This window comes from Topomyia yanbarensis, chromosome 3 (assembly GCF_030247195.1).
Source record: "Topomyia yanbarensis strain Yona2022 chromosome 3, ASM3024719v1, whole genome shotgun sequence".
NCBI lineage: Eukaryota > Metazoa > Arthropoda > Insecta > Diptera > Culicidae > Topomyia > Topomyia yanbarensis.
The window spans coordinates 160068594-160093959 of record NC_080672.1 but is presented as its reverse complement, the minus strand read 5'-3'; the positions used below and the strand labels follow the sequence as shown (position 1 = coordinate 160093959).

The 25366-nt window shown below is 38.5% G+C and overlaps 1 protein-coding gene across 10 annotated transcripts in view; it reads right to left on the bottom strand.

The window, feature by feature from the left end:
- The window catches only part of LOC131693645 (uncharacterized), a 57233-nt gene extending 43502 nt beyond the window's left edge, over positions 1-13731 (bottom strand). For 4 of the 10 annotated variants that reach the window (XM_058981639.1, XM_058981640.1, XM_058981644.1 and 1 more), the window contains exon 1: positions 13456-13731. The gene's annotated coding sequence lies outside the window, so the exon portion shown is untranslated. Of the gene's footprint in view, positions 1-13083; positions 13102-13333 lie in introns of those variants that run through there. The other 6 variants (XM_058981645.1, XM_058981641.1, XM_058981648.1 and 3 more) reach the window with 6 other exon arrangements.
- Positions 13732-25366: the final 11635 nt, after the last annotated feature.

Sequence of the window (25366 nt, the reverse complement as noted above, 5' to 3'; positions counted from 1 at the left end):
ACTAATGGTTTCGAAAAAACTTCACAAAAAAGAGTAGATACAGATCCTTAGAATGAAAATACTGCAATAATGTGGGGAAATAAAGTCTATTTTGTAATATATTAATGGTTTTTCTTGAACTTAATTTATCACGAGGTTCGAAGTTGCGAAATTATCACGCTTCCATACTGCATTGTCAGAAAATTCTCGCAATTTCTTGAAAGGTGAAAAGTTGGGTGCGTGCCTACTAAGGATGAAAAAGGTGTGCTATAAACTGCTTGCCGTGAGAATGAGCGAATATTTTAACCTCTGGTATTCTGAATTCAATTTCGGCATATATGATATCATAAAAACGACTTTGGATTGACTACGGTGATTCCAACACACAGTACCGTTCAAGTCCCTTGTGGGACTGTATCTATCGTTATTTGTGTGATCTACCTACCACCAAATTGATCTTGCTATATGAGTAACATGCCGCCTGTGTGGATAATCACATTAATGATCGCACTAGGGTTGTTGTTCTCGGTGATTATAATTTACCGTTGCTACGCTGGAGCTTTGATGACGAAGTCGGATGCTTTATCCCTAATAATGCATCCTTTAAGCACGAGTTGTTAGTGGAAACTATGATCGCTGCTGGTTTACAACAAGTAAACTACCTGACAAATGACAATGGAAGGTTACTTGTTTTAGCCTTTGTAAGTAGTGCCAGTGATTTTGAAATCCTAGAACCACCCCTACCGCTAATGAGGGTAGTCATCATCATCTGTTTGTATTGACCATTGACACTATACGGTTCACCAGTGATTGACGGTGTGGATATGTGATATGATTTTAATCAATGCGAATACGACGAGCTAAATGCGAGAATTTCAAACATAAATTGGGTTGAAATATTATCACTGGGTACCCTTGACGAGGCTATATAGGTTTTATTGTCAATTGGACTTAATTTTTCAACACCACGTGTCTCTGAGAAGCCGAATGCACCGTTGCATAAATAAACGTCCTTGGCGGAATGATGAGCAGCGCAATCTTCGAAATCGGTTAAGGAAGGCTCGTAAATGATTTTTGCGGACAACAAGTGAAGATGATAAATCGTTTGTGCGAGATTTAGAGCGATAATTTCAATCATTGAATGCATCTTGCTTTCGATCATACGTTTCACGACTTGAGAGTAACATGAAGGACTAGCCGTAGCATTTTGAGCTTATTTGTAGAACAAAACATCCACCCGTAGTTTTCCTGAAAATGTGAACTACCGTGACAGGACCTCAACGACACGTGTGGAGCCAGCAAATCTATTCTCGTCTTTCGTGCAGACTGCGGTAAGTAAAAACCCACCACCTTTTTCTGAATCATACCTGAGTAGTCTGCCGACGTTCTTCTTGAACTTGACTGTAACAGTTTTCACCGAACGCGAAGTGTACACCAATCTACGTGGTGTTGACGGTTTAAAGGGACCAGAATCGGACGGAATTCAACCGTGTTTGGTCAAGGAATACTTTTCTTCGTTAGCTGTACCGATATCCATGCTTTTCAATCGCTCTTTCGGTGAAAGTATTTTTCCTGTTAAGTGGAAGGAAGCTTTAATAACACTAATTCATCAAGCCGGTAACGTGCATGACGTCATCAATTACAGGGGAATTTCAATTCTTCAAAGTATGCTGTTAGATGTTATCAACCCTACAGTAAAGCACATCATCACTGCATACCAGCATGGGTTTGTTAGAAAGCGCTCAACAACGACGAACCTAATGAACTATGTGTCAACGCTGATTGATAAATTAGAAAAAAACGACAACAACTTGATGCAGTGTATGTAGATTTCTCTAAAGTCTTCGATCGTCTTCCTCATCAGCTCACTGTTGAAAAGCTGAGACGAATCGGATTTCTGGTTTGGTTGACTAATTGGATCTCCTCATACCTTACAAACCGCAGTGCATCTGTGAGACTTGGAACTGTACTTTCTAACCCTTTCGACATCACATCGGGAGTCACATTTGACCTCTTCTCTTTGTGCTCTTTGTGAATGGAATTTGCAGCGATTGACATCGTGTAAGGTGATGTACGCAGATGATCTTAAATTTATCGCATCTTAACGACTCTGGTAGATTGTTGTGCACTTCAGACATAGATAGGATCATGAGTTGGTGTGATAGAAACGGAATGACAGTAAACGTTAAGAAATGCAACATAATCACATTCACACGAATACTCTCGCCAATTACATTTGAGTATGCAGTGAAGGCTTCTCCAGTGGAACGTGTTTCATCAATCAAGGACCTTGGTGTTATATTTGACCGTAAGCTACATTTCATCAAACACTTTAATGCAGCAACTGCTAATGCCTATGCAGTACTAGCACTCATCAAACGAAACACCCAAGATTTCAACGACGTCTACTGGTTGAGGGCACTATATCTGGTACGCAGCGTTCTAGAACATTGAGTTATCGTTTGGGCCCCGTATCACACCGTACATATTAATCGCATAGAACGGGTGCAAAAGAGCTTCATCTGGTATGGCCTTCGGCGGCTTCCCTTTTTTCAATGGAGCATGCAATTTACGCACTAACCCAGTACACGCGCTATTAGTAAATGCCAAGCTACCACACGGGGTGTACTGGAGTGTCGGGCTCTCATGGTGACACCATGACTAGGTAATACCGATTAAACTCCATTGGGCACCACCATTGTTCCCTCCTCCCCCCCAGGGACTGCCGCTCGGTATTACTTCTGGGGGGATGGCTGTACCTGATGTACTCACTCACACTCGCTCGCGCGTTCATGCATTGAGGTTTACTTGTGTGCTCGCTCTGTCACACTCTGATTCACTCTCTAACACTCCACATGAGACTTACTTTTGTGCTCACCTCTATCACGCCATGCGAGGCTTACTTGTGTGCTCACCTTTTTCGTACTTTGCGAGGCTTACTTTTGTGCTCACCTCTAACATACCATGTGAGGCTGACTTGGATGCTCACCCTATCACCTGATTCACTCTCGATCATACACCCCAGTCGCTCCCCCCTATTACACCCCTGTCGCTCCCCTGGCATCCCATGTGGAACATTTTTCTTAGGCCCCACTTCTGACATACCATGTGAGGCTTACTAGGGTGCTCACCGTTTTCATACGTTGTGAGGCTTACTTTTGTGCTCACCTCTACCATACCATGTGAGGCTGACTTTTGTGCTCACCCCTAACATACCGTGTGAGGCTGACTTGGATGCTCACCCTTCACTCCTCTGCCACTCCACAAGGCATAAATAGCTAAGTCCCAACATACTAAGCTACGACCCTCCCATCTGGGCATGAGGCAGTCCACATATACGCATGTACATTCGCTCTTCTGCCTTGCTTCGGGGTGGCTGGGCTTACCCCTTACGCGGTTGCCAGTCGCTGCGCCAAACCTGCCTCAGCATGAATAGACCATTCACTCACTTTTTTGCGATGGGCCTTTGCCGCTCCAACTAACCAATCACTAGTTAGTCGTGCTCGTCGTATGTTGCTCGGTGCGCTAGATTCCCTGTAGCCTGCAGGCAATCTGGGTGGTTGCAGTCGAGACTGCGTTCCACTTCTCCACCGCATGACACATCCGCTGAAAAAGGGTATCAGGGGTCGTGTCCCAGCCACAGACGTCAAGCATTGCTCTTCTTTCGACGTCAAAGCGAGGACATACAAACAGTATGTGCTCGGCAGTTTCGTCGACACCTGGGCAGTCAGGGCAGACGGGGACCTCCGCGTGCTCGAACCTGTGTAAGTACTATCGGAAGCAGCCGTGGCCTGACAGAAATTGTGTCAGATGGAAGTGAACTTCCCCATGGGTCTACCCACCCAGCTCGATATGTTAGATATCAGCCGGTGGGTCCACCTACCTTTCGAGGAGTTGTCCCACTCGCGCTACCATCTGGCGACTGAAGCCACTCTGGTGCGCTCCGTGCGATAAGCAGATGTCACTCTTAGGCACATCACGCGGTAGGTGCTCTCCAGTTTCTGTAGGTAGCTGGTTACCCTCAGTGCTCTCGACCATGATGGGCCACCGTACCTGACGATAGATATGGTAACGCCTGCCAGTAGCCTACGTCAACTGGCGCACACCTTTGAGCTGTTGGACATCATCCTCGATAATGCCGCAACAGCAGTCGAAGCTCTCTTGCACGTATAGTCGACATGGCTGCCGAAGGTCAGCTTGTCGTCTATGATGACTTTGAAAGACTTCAGACTCCGACTTCTCCCACATGGATAACTGCATTTTGTGCCGACTTGAGGTTGTTGACGATAACTACCTCCGTCTTATGCTGAGCGAGCTCCAGGCCTCTCGCGCTCATCCATTCCTCCACCGTGTTGATCGCGTGTTCTGCAGTTATTTCTACCTCAGGAATTGACTCCCCATAGACCTCCAAGATTACGTCGTCGGCAAAGCGACGATCTTGACCCCATGAGGGAACTTCAGTCTCAAAACCCCGTCGTACATGAGGTTCCATAAGACCGGGCCTAGGATCGAGCCCTGCAGGACTCCGGCGGTAATAGGAACCCTTTTCTGGCATGCATCGGTCTTGCATAGCAGTACGCGGTTCTGGAAGTAACTTTTCAGGATCTGGTACAGACCCACCGCTAGGCTAAGCTTGCGCTGTTGAATACGTTCTTCACGTCATGTGTCACTAACGCGCAGTATCGAATGCCTCGCCTTTTCCGTTGGATCGCTATCTCGGCAGTCTTTATCACTGAGTTGATAGCGTCCACCGTGGACTTACCCTTTCGAAAACCAAACTGGTCTGTACCTTCTGAGTACGGGGTTAGTTTGTTGAAGATGATCCTTTCAAGCAATTTGCCAGTCGTGTCGATCAGACAGATTGGTCTGTACGCCGATGGGTCGCCTGGTGGCTTCCCGGGCTTCGGCAACAGCACCAATTTCTGCCTTTTCCATCTATCGGGAAAGCGGCACTCATTAGGGCATCTCTGCATAGCTAGCCTGAACATGTTCGGGTTCGGTATGATCGCTGCCTTGAAAGCGATGTTTGGAACTCCATCCGGCCATGGAGCTTTGTTCATTGCTAAGGAATTAGCCACTGCGAGTAGTTCTTTATTCGTCACCGGAGCCACCATTTCGGCCGCGCCCACACTGTCTCGTGGTGCAGATGGCCAGGGGCTTGTGACTCGGGACGGGATGAGTACTTCGATAATCGTCGCCAACTGGTCCGGAGACCATTCGAAACACGCTCTCCTGCTGCTTTTAATGGCCTTGTTAAGTGCCAATTTCGCAGCTGGAAACACTTCACGGCGGTTCTCTCTTGCATCCTCGGTGCGGGCTCTTTGCATCCTACGTCTACCTCTAAGGCAGGCTGATCGTAGAGCTGCAATCTCGGCACTCCACCAGTATACCGGGCGTCTGCCGTTTCTTGGCAGGGTTTTCCTCGGCATAGTGGCGTCGCACGCGCGTGGTAAGACGGCTACCAGCGCATCCCTGCTTAGACAGTCGGTGTTAGCCTTCAGTCCTAGGGCCGCGGTGAAAGCTTCGATGTCGAAGTGATTGGACTTCCACCCGCGTACCCGACGGGGATCTCTCGCCCTCGGATGCTGCACACCATAGTTGATCCTAAAGCGAATTGCTAAATGATCGCTATGGGTGCAGCCCTCGTCTACCCTCCATTCCATGCCTGGAACCAGACCCGGGCTGGCAAACGATACGTCAATCCATGCCTTCACCCCGCTTCTACGGAATGTGCTAGCGGAGCCATTATTGGCTAACACATCGTCGAGTTTCTCAAGCGCCTCCAGTAGCGCTTGGCCCCTGTTATTTGTACAGCGGCTGCTCCACTCTACTGCCCAAGCGTTAAAACCTCCCGCTATGACTACCGGTTTCCGGCCCACTAGGTCGGACGAGAGCCTGTCGATCATTTGGTTGAACTGTTCTATGGGCCACCTTGGCGGCTTCCTTGGCGAAATCGATTTGAACTACCATCGTATGAACATCGTTGTGCTCTTATCATCCTGCCTACGCTACGAAACAGGAGAGTTTTTTCTGCAGCGACTTTTTGTGTTAGATCGTCTCTCTCGCTGACAACATTGACTGCCCTCTGCTTCTCGCTAAGCTGGACTTCAACGTTCCTGGTAGGTCTCTGCGGAGAATAGCCTTCTTTCAGCGCTCTACTCATCGCACGCAGCACGGCCAGAATAACTCAGTAGACGTTTGCTGTCAGCTCTTCAATAGCGTTTTTCATCATTTTGACTTTAACTTAAGTAGAGAAATGTTTAACTTGAAAATAGCTTTAAGTTAGTATAGTATTTTAGTCTGCACAAAAATTATTTATTCGAAGACAAGATATATCAAATCAAATCAATTTAAAAAATTCCTACCAATCTAGAAAACGTCAGTTTTGGTTTAATTGTTGCAATCCGGTAATTATTCAAAACAAATAAATTTGACGCATTAAAACACATTTTGTGTATTGATTAGGTTTTATTTAATTATATTAGTTATTTTGCTAATAAACAGTAATGAAAACTAGTAAGTCTTGTACTTCCTGTGGATATTCTAATTCATCACTCATGCATCAAGGTGGATAAAATAGGGTCTAAAGTTTCAATCACTCCAGTGAAAATATCTTCGTTCGTCAATACACGTGATGATTTCCTCGAGTTATCCTTTCTATATCTCCGAACCTCTTTATTGGAAGCCGCTTGAGCTTTTTCGGACAACCGGCAATTAGAAGACAAGACGTTGTTATCGTTTCTTTCAATCTGTCCATGGACGAAGGCTTAATTTCAAATACCCTTACATTATCATGAACTTCCTCAGCTGCTTTGAAACGTGGATTAGTCTCTAAAACAATTATGGGTCATAGATGCGTTCCAGAAAATATTTCTAAATTGCTTTATTTTAGGACTTTTCAACATACTAGAATTTAAAACGCATAATGGCTTATGGGTACGATCGAATACCTTACCCTAAAATGAACCGAAGCAACTAATAGTAGCGCCAATTTATACAAAGGAAGACACCACTGCAGACATTTTGCTAAATTATTGAAATACTTTTTTGTCCACGTATGTCCACTATGTTTCAAGGCAATTTGTGTTCCTTGAACGATTCTCTATTTGGAACATAATAGAATTCTGGCCCGAATTTGCCCGTTTATGAGTAATCTTTGATTAAGTGGAAAAGTAGATGGATTATAAGATTTTCAACTTAAAATTTGGACTCGTACTTTTACTTACTGCTGCACCTCCGGTTGTCATAGCGAGTCAAACATACACTGAATTTTGATCAGGAAGAGTTGTGAATTCAGTAGTGAAAATTTCATCGAGATTCATAAACATGTTTAAAAGTTATCAAAAGTGGAACGCAAAATACGTAAATAATTTTGGTCGTTCATATTGAAATCCAAGGAGGTCAACAGAAGTAATCGCCAAAGGTTCCAAATATCAAAAATCGATTATGAATACCATGATTAAACGTTATCGGGGAACTATGACCTTTGATCATGCAAAACAAAAAAAAATCTAGAGGTGGAATATATGACTGGTTACTACAAGCGAAAAGAGTAGAGTAATGCAAAAGAATACTGGGATCTCCGGCCGTGATTTGGCCAAAGAGCTCACTTTGGCGTACACTCAAGTTTGTCGAATTTGTGTGTGAGAAGGTTGACAGTCGTAGCATCTCAGCAAGCATGACAACAAAACGTGGTTGCTCAAAACTATAACAGGAATCAGTACTAGCATGTTCTGACCAAGTATAACGCATGAATTTAATGTTGAATTTAATGTATATTGCATAATATTTCAAAATACATAGTTTGAAATGACTAATAACATCAATTCTCATATTAGCTACATTATCTAGACACCCAAACGTCTTAATGCGTGCAAATCAACAAATTCTATCATTTAAAATTCGATACATTATAAACGTTAGTGGCATACACTGGAACCATTAAATTTTCATTCGTGAAAATTTACTTATATTTAGATTAAAATGTCGGCCATTTTGCATGCGCCATTTTGAATTTTGAAAATCTGACATCGAAATCGTAATCAGCGCCCCAAAAAACCGTGGTATGCACCTTTGCAAATCAATCAAAACCATTTTCGACATTTGGCCAAGATGTTCGGGAAATCCACCACTGTGCACTGTGATATTCTGAAAGAAGATGAAATTTTCTAGAATATGCAACTGATGGCGTTCTTTTACGATTTTTCCTATCTTAGTAAAAGTTATGATGAATATTCGAGATTATGTGTTAAGACGTTTCTAAATCTTCCAGAATTTTTTCAACTCTATGTTTATTTGTGTTGCATATTGATGTTACATCTATGAATTATACAGATATTTGAAATTAAGTTTAGATGAACATGTTCAAAATTGAATTCTGAGTTAGGCATGTCAAATGAGCTCGAATACTGGAAATATCTCATTTCTAATCAGATTTTAACATACAAAAATACTCCAAAGATTTTCAAATATCATTTTTTACGTGAAATTTAATCAACTATTTTAAACTGAAGGAAAAAGTTTTGATGATAAATATAACAATAAAAAATATTAACCGGGCTTTTGCACATTCAATTGGCCGTATATTTCTGTTCGAATGTTATATGAGACTAGTTTAAGGGCAATTTTTGAGAATACATATTAGCCGAATCAATATAAATAGCCCAAGCAACCAGAAGTTCGGATAATACTTAAAAAGCACACTTTAAAGTTCACATAAAGTTCTTAGCGAACTTTTAAGCTGCTTAAGCTTTAATGGAACTTCAAAGCTGCTCAAGCCTCTATTAGAACATAAAACGTATTGCAAAATTACTTAAAACGGGAAGCAATGCAGCTCCCTTATACGAACTTTTGGTTGCTTGGGAGGTTACCAGTGAAGTTCCTTATTAGAGAAAAACATAAATGTTTTAAAGAATATCTTTTGCGCTTTGGTTTTAATCAACCACTGAATGAATGAAAAATCCAATCATATATAGGGGAAAGTGGTCGGTTGCCGACAGTGGTCAGTTATCGGCACTCCTACGTAACTTTTGGCAGAAAGCAAACATGAACGTTCTGATAAATATTATTTGTATGATATATTACGTTCTTTTTGTGCCGACTCGAATGTTCTGTTCTACAACCAATATATTTTTTGAACAAATGAAACTCTACTTTAATTTTTTTATGATTTGCTATGTGTTGTAGAAAGAAGAACATCTATCGAAGAAGTATACGCGTGGCATATTTATGAAGTGAATTAAATTATTTTGTGATTCAAAAATTGAATGCTACCGAAATGCTAGCCACATTTTTTTGTTCAGTTTTCAAAACGGCTACTAAAATCGGTTGTCGGCACCCCATTTTTGGTGGCAAATATTGAGTTCTCTATAACCTAATCAATATGGGTATTTTCGGAACGGACTTTACGAGTAGGGTAAACATGTCTAATACGCCCCCTTAAGGAAAAATAGCTATATTTCACCATTCGACGCTATGATCTTCTCACTAACGACTCAAATTTATTGTTATATTAGTTAGAAATTAGTATCCGTTTCATTTTTTATTGAAAACATCCTGATACAAGTACAGTTAAACATTTTTCAAAGATGCCTAAATTCTAGTTTTTTCTTTCATCCAGGGCAAAATGCCCCGGTGAAAGTGTAATATGCCCCACAACAAGAGGACGGTATGCCCCACAGCAATCGGTGAGTATGCCCCACAACAATGGGATGTCAGAAATGGATTGTTGACACTATTCTAAAAACCAAGATGACGACGTCCGGTTTAGCATGGTTGGCAATTTACATGGAGAAAAGCCACCTGGTCGTGTTTTCAACGCTAGGTAGCACTGAGACAACTTTGTCTCTATTTGTGGTGTCTGAGTTTGTTTAGCACGGAACCTAGCCTACCATTTAACATGTGTCGAGCACCTAATCAGGTAGGATTGTTTTATACGTTGTTCGTTAACCATGACAATCACTAACGAGAAGGCACTGCCTTGTGGAAGTTTTAGTGCTCAGTCTTCTATCAAACTTATTCTACGGCATATTCATATCAATTTGTTAGAACATTTTGTAGGCTATCCACGATACATAAAACTATCGCCGAGATACACGCTTGTTTAGAATATTTAGATTTTTAAAATTTGTGATAATTTTAGATTTTTTGCAGAAAACTTGGTGGGGGAGCAGGGTTTGCCCCCCCCTCCCCTTGGCTACATGCCAGTGTGGACTGCTATCTGATTTATCTGAAGCTTTGGTCAAAAAATGGACTGTCTGAAACACACTCAATTGCAGTGAATGCGATTCGTCAGTGTATTAGCAGTGCGTAATACAGTAAAGACCCTTTTTTATCAGCCTCTTGGTAAATTTAAGGCTAATAAAACGGGGACATTGATAAAATCGGGACATATATTTTTCTGTCTTTTCAAAAAAACCGAAGAGCTTAAAATATGTTACCTTATTCCCTAGATATAGCCTCATAACTTTTCCTGCTTATTTAGCTTAAACTTCCATTAAGGGAGTCTGACAGTGAAAAATTTAAAAAAAAATACATTTTTTTTTTTGCATATTTCGGATTACTAAAATATGAAAAGTATGCTAAAGAAAGGATTTACTCGTATTCAACTTGGTTCGTCTGCTAGAGCCCATCAAACTACCAACTATCAATTTTCATATGAAGCTGATAAAATTGGGTCGAAAAGCTTATAAAATCGGGGGTAAATGAAATCGGAGGCTGATAAAACCGGGTGCTGATTAGGGTTTTGGTACCGGTAATACCGGTACCGAAAATCCCGGGAATACCGACCCATTTTTGGTACCGTAATACCGGTACTGAACAAAAGCCAGTACCGGTATTTTCGGTACCATACAATTTTTTTATGAAAAATATAAGGACTCTATAGGGGGACCTGTTTCAAAATATCGGTCTGCAAGATGACTTTTAATTATATTAATTACCTTCTAGATATATCGTTGAGCTAACACCTTTGTGGGGGAATGAGGTGGGGCCATGATCATAATAATTCTAGAAGTTACACATTACCAGCTCCCGTTGTACTAAACGGAATGTTCAAATTCAGGCACTATTTTGTCGAAATTAAATTTTGCCGATCTTTTTTTTAAATAGGCCCGCCTATCACCCCCACACCAAAAGGCTCGCACAGAGAGCCCCCTGGTAGTGGATACATCAGTTCTCAACGACAAAAAAGGCAACACAAGAAGAAAAAAAACTATTCGCGAATGCGCTGAGAAATTAAATTTTAACGATCTTGTATTAAATTTCAAAATATTCACATCTAGTGTCAGAGACGTAAAAATTTGCTATGATTTTTTTATTAGCGACATTCTAATTGGTTTCCATTATTCACTGGGTGGCGCGCAATAAGGCTATGGTCTAAGTCATGTCTGTATTTGGTTTGCTCTTAAACCTTTATCTATAAAAGAACGAACAGCGATTTAGTAGCTAACAATTTTAGACTTGGTGAACTGCTTCAAATAGGGCGTAGGGCGATTTGTAATTATTGATGACAGCAAAACTCCATAGTTTACAGGAAAGCAAGGTGCGTTGGTATACATTAGAGAACAGTAGGCAAACGACATAATGGTCGAAGCCAATTTTCCGAAAAGCGAGAGGAGAAATGCGAGCAGCCTGCTCGGAGATCACTTTAATTTACTGTTGTTAATAGGGTTTCTTACATTTACAATCTGTGAAATCGAAGAAAGTCGCACCGCTTAGCAGTTATTGATTTCAAAGTGGCCAAGATTTCGAAATAAAAAAGGTGCTGCATACGAAAAATATCTTCTGCTGAAATGAGTCATGCCATACCGAAGCAATTAAAAACAGTAAACATGTTTTTTTCGATCAGCACAAATCAATCATCTTAGAATAAGATCATCAGTTTAAGCATTCAATTTCTATTTGAAGCTTTTTTCCATTTTTTAAAAAAATATTCGAGTACCGGTACTTTACCGGTACTGAGGGCTTCAGTTCCATAGTACCGATTCTCGCCAAAAAGAGTCGGTACTGCGAACCCTAGTGCTGATAAAATCGGGTATTCACTGTGTTCGCACCAGTTTTTCACATACATATATTGTGGTTCTGATGAAGAATGATATTTCAAATAACTTTTACGGTCGTTGAAATGAATTAATTTAATTTTTCTTTGAATCTTGACGATTTTCATTCATATTTTTCCATTTCCAGTAAATTTTCTCAGGGTGCCGACAACCGACAATATTTTTCTAAACGGTAAATATTATCATTTTATTAAATTGTCAATAAATTTTTTCATGTTAACAGAATAAATGATTTTGTTCCTTTTTTTACCTAAGCTAAGCCTCTAGCTTTCCTATATATTGTGCAATTGGAGTAATGTTGTGAGCCAAAAACAAGTGTGCCGACAACCGACCACATTCCCCTACATCTTGTGGAGAGTTTCAGTATAACCAACAATCCAGGTGGCCATTTCCAATATTTGAAATATCAAAGAATCCTCTACCCTAACGGTTTAAAAAAAATCAATTGTTTTTCATTCTATATGTATCTGATCGTCTCGGGAAAACAATCTGTCTCGGGAAAACATAGTCTACGTAACTATGAAAAATATCAATTCTCTGGTTCATTCTGAATTCGAACCGCTTCCTTTAGAACTATCGGAGTACTCTGAAGTTCCAATATGGTTGCGGATCGTTTTAATTACAATCACTGATGTTTATTTATGTCCACATCAAAGTGGTGCCGGTTCGCGTATTTCCGGTGTTCTACAGTACCCAATCCGAAAACCTCGATCAATCAAAAACATGTTTTATCCATTCCAAGTATTTTGTTCCTACTGTCCATATAAACAAATTTAATAAGCATTTCGGAATATACAAATTCTATCAGTTGGTTCCTTCGAAAACAGGAAGATTACGAAAGAACCCAACTGCAACAACAAAAAGGAACAATGGTTTCATATCAGCACTAATTATCCTAAAATGTGAACAGTTAGTATTTGGGTCACTGCATAAATTTAGGCAATTATTCAAGATTGTGAACGACGATGAGAAATTGCATCGAGCAATTAATTATCCATAAATATAGGTATATGATATTCAGCTTCCGTCGATTCATCTGACGAACCATATCTCACTATACTGGTTGACACCGAGTGAAAATTCTCTTCGTCCTAATTTCCTTAACCTCAAATATTTGTCTCGTCACTTCTCCGAAGCACTTTAATATCCCCAGTACCACCCTCGACGTATGGTTTTAGAACTGAGCTATACAGCTTCCATTATCACCATCAGGGTCACAGATAAACAACACATAGCACAGCGGTTCGATATCAAAAATCGCCTATATCGCAATCATGAATATGGGAAGTGAATACTCAATTTAAGGTGTCATATTTTTTTCATTAATGTTTCCACGCCTCACAGCATTCGATATTTTCGCAGCACTTTTCTTTCTTCTCCACTGCCACTTGTATTGATAGCACTCTGGAACACTGACCTGGGCACTATTCACATTCGGTCCTGGGCTCGAGTGTACTTAAATGGGTATTCCCAACTACACCCTCGAGTTCACTTGGCATCACACAAGGCTAGTCAACAATATATCCGCTAACACCAACCAATTTCCAAACGTTTACTGATATTTACTAATCCATGCAAAGTGGAAAACAATAAAAAATAAGAAAATTAAACCCATAGATACAAACAGCGACGGAGTGAAAATTGATTTACTTGCACGGCGTTCGAGTAAAATATTCGATATGCGCGAGGACTGTGAAAAACAAGGAACGTTACTTTTCCGACATACTCGCCCTCGCGGCTGAAAAAACTACTCTCCCGGAAAAGTTTCGCTCTCTGCGAGAGCTACACATCATGCCTTGGTGTCGTAGCAACCAGCGTCGTGACCCGGAAAATGTTTTTGTTATCAAAACATGCTCTCCAGCTGAAACTTGGTCCCTACGTGCTCCACAGTTTAGTCCATTATTCCATCTGTGAGAGTGGCAGCCTGTTGATGGATGGTAACGTTATTGGCCGCAAGCCATGGATTCGGTTGACTCTCTGAAAACTTAAGGTTCAAGTTACCTTTTTTAAGCATGTGTTAGAATTGAACGCTTGGTAGTGTGCGTAGGAAAATTTCTGTTCAGCTTTGCCACCGGATCATCCATTTAAACCTTTTCAAAACTCTAAAAGAAGAATATCAGTCGATTTATTAGATCATCACGATTCAATTCATGCAAAATACCTGCTGGAAAAACCATCGGCTTAGCTAAATGGTGTTTATGAAAAAGTGGCTGTGGTTTTTTCATTGCCCAGTTGTGTTGCGTACCCCAGCTCGGTGTGGTAGTGTGATAAAAAATCACAGCCACTTTTTCAAAAACACCATCCAGCTAAGCCGATGGTTTTTCCAGCAGGTATTTTGCATGAATTGAATCGTGATGATCTAATAAATCGACTGATATTCTTCTTTTAGAGTTTTGAAAAGGTTTAAATGGATAATCTGGTGGCAAAGCTCAACACAATTTTTCTTACGCATACTACGAAGCCTTGAGGTAACTTGAGCCTTAATGAGTGGCTGTGATTTGAAGAATGTCAATACTTCAATACGTGGATTACGTTTACGACAATTAAATTATCGCAAATTTATTTTACTTGTTCAGATTTAGAAAATTCATAAAATAGTTATTTATACATATACAGTGAACCTTAAAGTTAATTTTACACTGTTGATGAAAATTTTTTGTCGCTTATGGTGGAAATTGTTTACATATACGTATTAAACATTTTCTTGTAGTAGGTATCATAACCTTTTCATTCGTTTATCTATGAGCAAAGACAAAGTTTACAAAAAGCTTACTTGAAGTTATTTATTTCGAATAATTTCAAAAATATGTCTATCCTAATGTGCCAAATTTGAGCGTACACCTTAAAGTTCGCCTTACCAGCCAAATCATTGCAAATTAATGCAGTTTTGATTCGGAAATAGCTATTGAAAACAATAAACTGCTTGTTGGGTGTTGAAAATGTTTAACCGCTGCAATTTGAATGTGATTTAAATTAAACAATAATGTCTCAACAATTCCCTGTTCTCAATTATTGCTACTTTTCCTAAAGTAACCGCATCAATCAAGACGACGAGTCAGACAGTCATGCGCATATGTCACTGTAGACGCTAAGCAGAATTAACGTGCGCCTTTTTGGTCGATTCACACATATGCTTGTCAAAACTAAAAATAGCTGAAAATCACTACACAATACCGCACTATTGTCACTACACTTTCACCGTATTCCATGTGAGCAACGAACTGGTAAACGACTTGTCTTGAATTCTAATCAAATTCACTACATTTTATTGAAAAACTTACAAAAAACACGAACGAACACAAAGCCACGCACAAGCTCCATTGGAGGCCATCTCTAAAATTGTAAGGCATCTAAATATAAATCACTGATATCACATTTAATTTTTCAATTTTATTTATTATTCGTTTATTTGACACGGCTCATAGCGGTAGCTTAACGGAGCCGTGGATCTTTTATATGTTTACAAATGTAAAAATAAAAATATAAACAATTATTATTATAATATTGGATCTCGTGCGCGCAACTTTTTTTGCGAGCGAAAACCTTCTTTCGCGGGGTCTGCTGGCATACTGCATCTGGGGGGGGGGGGGGGTCATTGAATTCTTTTTATTTTTCACGTCCAGGTCGATGCCGGTTTGGTGTCCGCGATCAGATGTTTTTTTTCCTGTTTCTTGTACTTATTGTTGATCAATGTAAATCCGTCATTGTTATTACCTTCCTTGCCGATGTTGCTTACAGTTGATTTTGCGGTGCTGGATGCTTCTTTTGTGGTTGTCATTATGGTCTGAGCAACTGTTGCCACAAATTTGGCCACCGTTTGTGGTTCATGCATTGGTATTGAAAGCGCTGTTTTAGGTTGGTTTGCCGTAGATGAGTTGGCAATCGGCTGAGATGCGTCTTCCTCTGCATCTTCCGCGCAAGGTTGTCCATGATGTGCTGACTGATTACAATACTTGCATGTAGTAGTTTGCCGCTCATGGGTGCATAGCGTAGTTTGTTTAATTGTAGTTCCGTGAGTTTTGAGTTTTATTGTCAAGTAGGAGGGTACGGGCCTTTCGACCCGCATCCTCACTACAAAAACGCCGTTAGGAGTACCCGGGAAGAAGTTTCTCCAAGTATCAGGTGTAACGGATTCTACATCTCCGTATTGCGACATGCATTTTACAATTTACTCAGGAGGGGTACGAGGTGATAGGTCATATAGCTTTACATCTATATAACCATTTACAATAAAAACGGGAATCTTAATTCCAACGACAAACAAATGCAAAACGAAACGCTCAGCTTGTGCTAATGTGTTGAATGATATTAACACTGCCCTGCGAAGATGATGATATTTAAGGTTGAATTTTGACGTAGGACTACGTCTTTGTTTTCGATATGGGGGTGCACTCTGCAAATTCTACAAAAATGGTATGTAATGAAAATGGTCCAATTTTAAACGCATATAATTCAGCCATCTCACGATAAATTTTCAAATTGTTTGCACAAATCGCCCCGAAATACATCTAAGAATAGATTCCAACAGACAAACCCAAAGATTTTTGATATTATTGCATTAAAAAATTAAATAATATACAACCTTGCCAAAATATCGTGCATTAACACACAGAAGATAGCGCTTCCCAAGCCCTGTACGACAGATTGGTATACCTAGCGCGCTACGCTTCTATGAATGACGTCATCATCGACTATTTAAAGAACGGACTTGGCCAGACACGCTCAGTTCCCTGTTGAACGGCTGGCGAAGCAGATCACTGCGCTGTGTTTTTTACAGCCAGTCAGCGTTGCCATAGTTGCGGATTTTTCCGCAATCTTGCGGATTTTCCGCAATTTGAAATAGAGTGGCGGATTTTTCTGCGGATTTTCTGCATTTGCGGATTTTTTGCGGATTTTTCATGAATGAATCAAATGATTGGCCTTAATTTTTCAATTTTAAATTGTATGTTTAATCACAATACGTACATTATATTATTTTAATAAATTAAATTATGCAATCATTGGCGTACAGGAATGTAACCGACTTTGACATATAGGGGAACATGGGGAGACTTGACCAGGTTTTCAGCTAAACTTGCATAACTCTCTAAAAAGTTTTCAATCCATCAAAACTCGTTGAGATATGATGTAGAAAGGTAATGTGCGTGCTCATGATTTTTTTGCAGAATTTTTAAATTATTTTTGCAAAAGATATAAAAGTTTTTCTGTGAACGTTTTCTCTGGTCAACTGCAGGGAGACTTAACCAAGGGGGGGAAACTTGACCAAACAAAAATTGAAAAACCAGGACAAAAAATAAAGACATAAAACATACTGTAATCCTTTTTTTCCATATTGCCCAGATCCTCAGGTAACAGTAAAAATATAAAAGGGTTGCGTTTCATAAATTTCGATTTTTAAATGTATTTCCTTTTAAAGATTATCTGTACTGCTTACATTGCATGTTCACACGTTACGAAATTATCCATATTACTGCTAACTTTGACTACTAATACTAAAATATGTAGACTGGTATTTTAGGTGGGATGTTTGTGTGACGTGATTAACATTAACAGTAGATACCACAGCGTAGTAAATATCAGAAATTTGATATCCTTCTTCAGATTATTGTCACTTGGTAAAGTCTCCCCAACATTTGTTCTTACGTTCGATGTCGTGCAAATTTTAATAATAATAATTTCAATGTTCCGATTAATTTAAAATCGTTTCACTATAAGGAATAAGATGTGATATAAGTACTTTGAATGTAATTATTAGTCGAGTGGATATGTCTATACAAAATATGAAAAAAATACATAATTTAACTTAAATTTATTAATTACGGAATATTTTCTATAAGGAAAGGATTTTTTATTCCAAATTTTTAAAAATGGCTTTTAAAATTACGAAGCATAGAAAAAATTTTGGAACCTAATAGAATTCGTCATAGCCAATAATAGAATTCTGCGCTTGGTCAAGTCTCCCATGTTCCCCTACTCTCGTAACTCAGCTAGGAAATTTCCGGAACGAGTAAACAATTGATTTCGAAATGGCAAAGTAAATTTTGGTTGCTGAATTTCAGCGAAATAGTTTCAGCAACCATTGAGAACTCAATAAAAATACATTAGGTGTTGATTATTTTCGACCGTGTTCCTCATCAGCTTGCTATGGAAAAGCTAAGGCGGACTAGACTGCCGGACTGGCTGACTAATTGGATCTTCTCGTACCTTGCGAACCGTAGCGCCTCGGTGCAACTTGGAACTATACTCTCGAATCCTTTCCACATTTCATCTGGCGTTCCTCAAGGGAGTCATCTCGGACCTCTTCTATTTGTGCTCATTGTGAACAACCTCTGCAGTGAATTATCGTCTTCTAAAGTTATGTATGCTGATGATCTGAAAATTTACCGTGTCATAACAACTATGATAGACTGTTGTGCATTGCAAATGGACGTCGATTGGATCATTGACTGGAGTGACAGAAACGGAATGAGTGTGAATATTCAAAAATGCAGCACAATCACTTTTACAGAGTTGGACTCATCAAACGCAACACTATGCATTACGCTGGTACGCAGTATTCTAGAATATGGCGTTACTGTTTGGGCTCCTTATCACACCATACATATTAATCGTATCGAACGGGTACAGAAGAACTTTATCAGGTTTGCACTTCGTCGGTTACTCTAGCAAAATCGTTTCCAGCTTCCTCCATATGAAGATCGCTGTACCATCATCAATCTCCCTACGTTGCGAAACAGAAGGATCTTTCTGCAACGACTTTTCATTTTCGACCTTCTGACAGACAACGTAGACTCTCCTGCGCTTCTAGTAAAACTTGACCTCAACGTTCCTGGAATTTCCGAAGAATTGATTTTTTCCTACGCTCCACACATTGCACGCAGTACAATGGATGTTTGCTGTCAACTCTTCAACAGTGTCTATCATTTGTTTGATTTTAATATTAGTAAAGATTCGTTCAAATTAAAAATAGGTTTAAGTTAGTGTGCGATGTAACTTTTTTTTAATCGTCGACAATACAATACAAGTGTTGAAGTTCGACAAAAAAATACTACAACCTGAGATTGTTTCTTCGACTCCGCTTTTCTCGTTGTTTCAAGCTAAGTATTACTTTAAATTTTTAACCGTTGTGTATCCGACGCGGTACCCGGGTACCTTTTTAGGTTTCAATCAATAAAATTCCCATGTTTTATCCATAGCTGGAAATCGAAACTTTGCGACATCTTAGAACTTCACTAAGTCAAGCTTTTGGGTTAATAATATTGTTGATATAGTAAGGGAGGGAGTTAGGAGGGGCTCCTGAATTTTTTTACTACATAACAGGCCGACGTGGGTACCCGGGTACCCACAAAACTGAAATACCAATAACTAAGGTAATTTCCAACCGATTTTGATGCTTTTGGGTGTTTTGGATTCAGGAACTCATCCGCTTTTGGACGTGGTAAAAATGAATGGGGTTAATTCATTCGGTTTCCGGAAATCCGGATTTCCGGAAGCAGGTTCCAGTACTGGGATACTATTTGTGAACTTCAATGGAATACTGGCAATATGGGTATCAAAATTCTTGGAATTGTATCAGTAGGCTGTATCTCGTGGTTTTGGAACCATTTTGTGATTTGACCCCGGAACGGACATTCCGGAGCAGGTTCCCGTGAGGCCGTGAGAGGCCATTCCATTCCAATTCCATTTTTTAAATTGCCATAGGGTCCCGTAACAATAAATAACAGACTTCCGAGACAATTTGAAGAGTTTTGATACTAATATTGCTAGGACATTATTAAAATTTACAAATCATACCCTAGTACTGGAACATTACCCCGGAAAATCCGGATTACCAAGAACCAGATCCATTCATTCGGTTCAATTCAACAGAATCAAAAAGTGGACGAGTTTCTGAATCCAAAACATCTAAAAGTGTCCAAATCGGTTAAAGGAAGCCATAGTTATGAGCATTTCAAATTGTGGGTACCTGGGTACCCACGTTGGCCTGTTAAAGGTGTTTTTTTGTTGGGCACATAACTGTTAAGCATTAAAATTAAAAAACGCTAATGTTTTAAAACTTTACAGATTTAAAAGTCTATAATTTTGAAAGTATAATGCTTTAAAATCAAATTTATGAATATTTAATTTTTTGTTTTAAATTTATGAATATTTTTCTTATTGATTTTCAATTAATTAAATTTCGAAATTCTTGGATTCTCAAATTTTTGTATTTCTGATTTTTAAATTTTGAGAAGAAATGGAACATCAAAATCTTTGAATTTTAAAGTTTTTAATGTTTAATCCTTTAAACCTTATGTTTTTAAACTATTTAATTCCCAAATTTTGATATAATCTTTATATCACAAAATTTTCAATTAACAAATCTTCAAATTTTAAAATATATAAATTTTTAAATGTTTAACTTCTGGAATTCTTAAATATATTTACTTTTGAATTTAATTTTTTTTTGCAATAATATTTTAAAATTTTTATGCATTTCAATTTTTAAAATCAGAAATTTCAAATTAAATGTTTAGGCCTATTCCAGTTGAACCTGCAAAAAAAATAATATCTTAATTGTTTATTAGATTTTTAAATCTTCAATTTTTTAAATTTGTGGGTTTCAAATTTTTAACTTTTTAAATTTTTGAATCCTCAGATTTTAATATTTTTATATCTTTCAATTTTCAATTTATGATAACTTTTGAATTTTGAAATGATTTTCTTTTTGAAGTTTTAAATAACTTTTTTTTTTAATTTCATAGTTTTTAGATTTTTAAAATATTTAATTTCTAAAATTTATATCATTAAACTTGCAATTTTGAAGCATTTTGATTTTTAAATTCGTGAGTTCCTGAGTTAGATTACTTTTATTTCGATTATAGACGATTTAGCCTTAGGGTCATTTGCCTCCTTTTTCAGGATAGAAAAATCTCTTTAGAAAACTCTCTAACTCTATGTGCGAGATTGATAATTGAATCCAAGTGAGCTGCGAACGAGGCAAACGATTTATCATCTACGCTATGCCCGCCCCTTTGAATTTGATTGACGCATTCTTAAATTGTTGTGCTTTTTGGTCATTTTTCAGTTCAGGTTTTTTTAATTTTTCGATGATTTTATTTTTTAATCTTCATTGTTTTTTTATTTTTGGAATTTATTAGGTTTTAATTGTGATTTTTCGATCATTTAATTTTCAATTTTTTATTTCCAATTCATGATTTTTTTTAAATGTTCCTTATTGAAAATTTCTGGTGCGCAGAACTAAATATGCATCTGGTCGAATTTCCGCAGCTCCTTTAGTTCATTGAGAAAGTGGATTTTCTCCCACATTCAGCGGCGAGTGTGGAAAAAGTTTTCAGTCAAACATTTGAAAATTGAAAAATAAAAGTTATTCATACAAAACGATAATAGATTGTAAAAAAGCTTAAAAAGCCCTTAATAGTGGAAAAAAATTGGGCTTTTATTGCTTGCGGATTTTTGCGGATTTTTACGTCAGCCAGTGATATCAAATTTGCGGATTTTCCAAAATAAATAATGGCAACGCTGCAGCCAGTGTAGCTGAGTTAGAAGTCCGTTACACTGGCTGTGGAGTGACGCTACACTGTGTCGTCCCACAGGCGACCGCTCCAACTGCTTCCTAAATGCCGCTGTAATGTTGCCAGTAAATTTTTGGTTTAACTAGCACATGTATTTGCTATTTGCGCTTGAAATCAAGTAATGTAGTGGTAGTAATAAGCTTCCCATTTTGGTTTAAACGCAAGGACAGTTTTTAAAACAGGATTTGATTAATTAGTTTAGCTCATACCAGCAATTTTATCAATTCTGTAATTTAAAAGGAATTTTACGGAACTTGGTGAATTTGGCCCCACTTGCAACTGGTATAATCAACCTGCACAAAGTGTTGCATAACGCAGGGCTGTTTTTGGAACAACATGTGTTATCATTCAGCCCTTCGCTATGCAAAATCACGATATTATGACAGATGGGCTAAGCGCGGCCGTTCCTTTCAATCGGGAATGGCCGCGTTGAATTTTGGTGAAATGCGCTAATAGTGTCGTGGTGGTACTAGTTGTCTCTTTCGCTCTTCCCATCATCTTCAGCGTTGACTCGTTTTGCATTGTGCACTTGGGATCAATGTTTGGGGTGAATGTCTTGGTAGGTAGGGGAACTGGCGGTAAAATGAACACGTTAAGCAAAGTCATTATTTTCTAACTAATAAGTGAATGAGATATTACAATCACCTTATATGTTTCTTGTTAGACATGTTTTGTATATATCTGGTAAAAATACTAAACACATTTTTTCAAACATGATTCTTGATTTCTAACCATGTCCAAAAATGAGACATGTTTATAGCGAGTGGGTAAATTGAACATGTGATAAAATGAACAGCTTCTGGTGACTTGCAAAATGTCCTGTATGTATGCAATGCGCAGCGTTGAAAAGCATTTTTTCGATCAATGCTAATATCCCAACAAATCATGGGCTTTGCATACACACAGAGCATTTTGCAGGCAAAAAAAATGTCACGGAAGAATTGAATTTTCATGACGTAATATTAACCATTTTACAATCCTGTGGCATCGAAACACATCTACAAACTTAGGGTTATCCAAGGGTGTTTGAACTTTTAGGATCTGTTTGAGAGCAACTAGAAAGATTGGTCTATACATGAGATGTGATTATATTGTCTAAAATTTGATTTTTCTTCACCGGTCCGGGTGTTTTTCCCACACACTAATTACTAAGAAAATAAATATTTTACATTAAGTAGTATAGTGCTACGTCTACAGTTCGTGCAACCCCATAGGGCTGCCCCTTGTAGTTTTTACCTTCAAAAGGTATTCCACTTCACAAAAACTCCAGCGCGTTGAACGAAATTTCAAGTCAATGACCGCGGCGTTGGGACGGAGTAAAGCTTTTTCGTCAACTTTACTCATGGTAACAAGAATAATCCGATGCTTCCTTTGTTCTCGAGACAATGTACATTATATCGAGAGGCCTGTTGTTCACTTGGCTCGATTGTACGTCTGACAGCGGCAGAGGTAGAAAGTAGACTGAATTTTTACGTTTTTCCATATAATAATGCCCCACCCTACTGTTTACGTCTATACATAGCAGGCATCCACAAGAACGGTGGTGCTCAGTGTCCTATTCCTCTGCACTGCACAGTGGCCAATTTGCCTAAAAACCTGGCCAAAAGTCGAAAATTGCATGGTAGTACTTTGGGTTCTAGTACATATATTGTCCTTCAGATGATGCCGCCGCATGCTATTTTAAGTAAAACGCTCCAAAATTTCCATATTTGAGGTGTTGACACACCCCAACATCGCTTTTTGCTCATATTTTTTATCGAGCTCTCGAAATATCAGTATTATTCAAGTGTAGCTGGATTTTGATAAAAGTGCCGGTTTCGAATTTGGAATAGTGGAAAGTTATGCTGACGGTATGTACTTTATTTATATGTATTGATGTCACAAGATATTATTTTGTTTGTTTATGGAAAATGTCGATAACTTTCATGCTTTTGTAGCAGACAGTTTCAGCACACATTTTTGCTAAATTATTGAAATACTTTTTTTGTTTACGTATGTCCACTAAGTTTCAAAGCAATTTGTGTTCCTTGAACAATTCTACATTTGGAACATTATAGAATTCTTGCCCGAATTTGCCCGTTTTGGAGTAATCTTTGATTAAGTGGAGACGGAGACGGATTATAAGATTTTCAGCTTAAAATTTGGACTCGTACTTTTAATTACCGCTGCACCTCCGGTTGTCGTAGCGAATCGCACAATACTGCATTTTGATCAGCAAGAATTGTGCATTTAGTGGTGAAAATTTCATCGAGATTCATGAACATGTTCAACAGTTATTAAAAGTGAAACGCAAAAGACGTAAATAATTTTGGTCGCTCATATTTAAAACCAACCAGGTCAACAGAAATGGTCGCCATAGGTTCCAAATGTCAAAAATCGATTATGAATATCATGCAGAAACGTTACGGGGAAACATGCATGTTAATCATGCAAAGCAAAACAAATCTAGAGGTGGAATGTATTACTGGATAACACGAACGAAAATCAGTAGAGTAATGCAAAAGAATACTGTGATCTCCGTCCGTGATTTGGCCATAAAACTCACTTTGGCGTACACTCCAGCTTGACGAATTTGTTTGTGAGAAGGTCGTCAGTCGTAGTATGTCAGCAAGCATGACAATGTGTTTTCGTATTTTTGTCATATTCATTTAGTTACTGAAATTTATATGCAAATTTGTTCTCAGTTTTCACTCCATGTATTTCATCGCAGAATCGGCTTCTTTTCTATTATTTAGAAAAATACTATCTTTCGCTCTTTGAGAAATATTTGCATTGGACAGAAATTGAATAATAATCGTATAGAGTTTAAAAGTTTTGTAACTATGTTGTATAATATTTCAAAATACATAGTTTGAAATGACTAATAACATCAATTTTCATAATAGCTACATCATCTAGACACCCAAACATCTTAGTGTGTGCAAATCAACAAATTCTATCAATACACCATTTAAAAGTCGATTCATTATAAACGTTATTGGCATACACTGGGACCATTAAATCTTCATTCGCGAAAATTTTAGTTTAGAAACTTTTATTTAGTTTAAAATGAATCCGCCATTTTGAATTTCAAAAATCTGACATCAAAATCGTAATCTGCGCCCCAAAAAACGTGGTATGTATTTTTGCAGGTCAATCAAAATCATTTTAGACTTTTGGCCAGGCTTTTAGGGAAATCCGCCACTGTGCATTTGCAGAGAAGGGGTTTCTGCGTTACGTTATTTATAACCAGTTTCTTATGAGTAGTTAGGTTTTTGATCATGCTCCATGCCGTATTTTAGGCTGACAAAATGGGGGCAATTGGGAAATAGTGCAATAGTTCTTTCTTGTTAATAACCGAAGCTGTAAAAATGTTATATTATGTTTATTGATGTCATTCGCCCAAGATGTTAAAATATTCTTCTTTAGTTCCTAAAGGTAGCCTCATGTTTCTTATTGTTTAGCATTAATTTTTATTAAGGGGGTCTTCCAGTGCAAAGTTCAAAACATGTTTTTTAGTTTTTGCGTATCTGGCATCTGTTTAATTATTTGAAATATTCCTTAGTTCCTAGACGTAGCCTCATGTTTCTTATTTCTTTAAATTTCTTTAACCGTTGTGTGTCCGACGCGGTACCCGGGTACCTTTTTAAGTTTCAATTAATTAAATTCCTATGTTTTATCCATAGCTGGAAATTGAAACTTTGTGACATCTTAGAACTTCACTAAGTCAAGCTTTTGGGTTAATAATATTGTTGATATAGTAAGGGTGGGAGT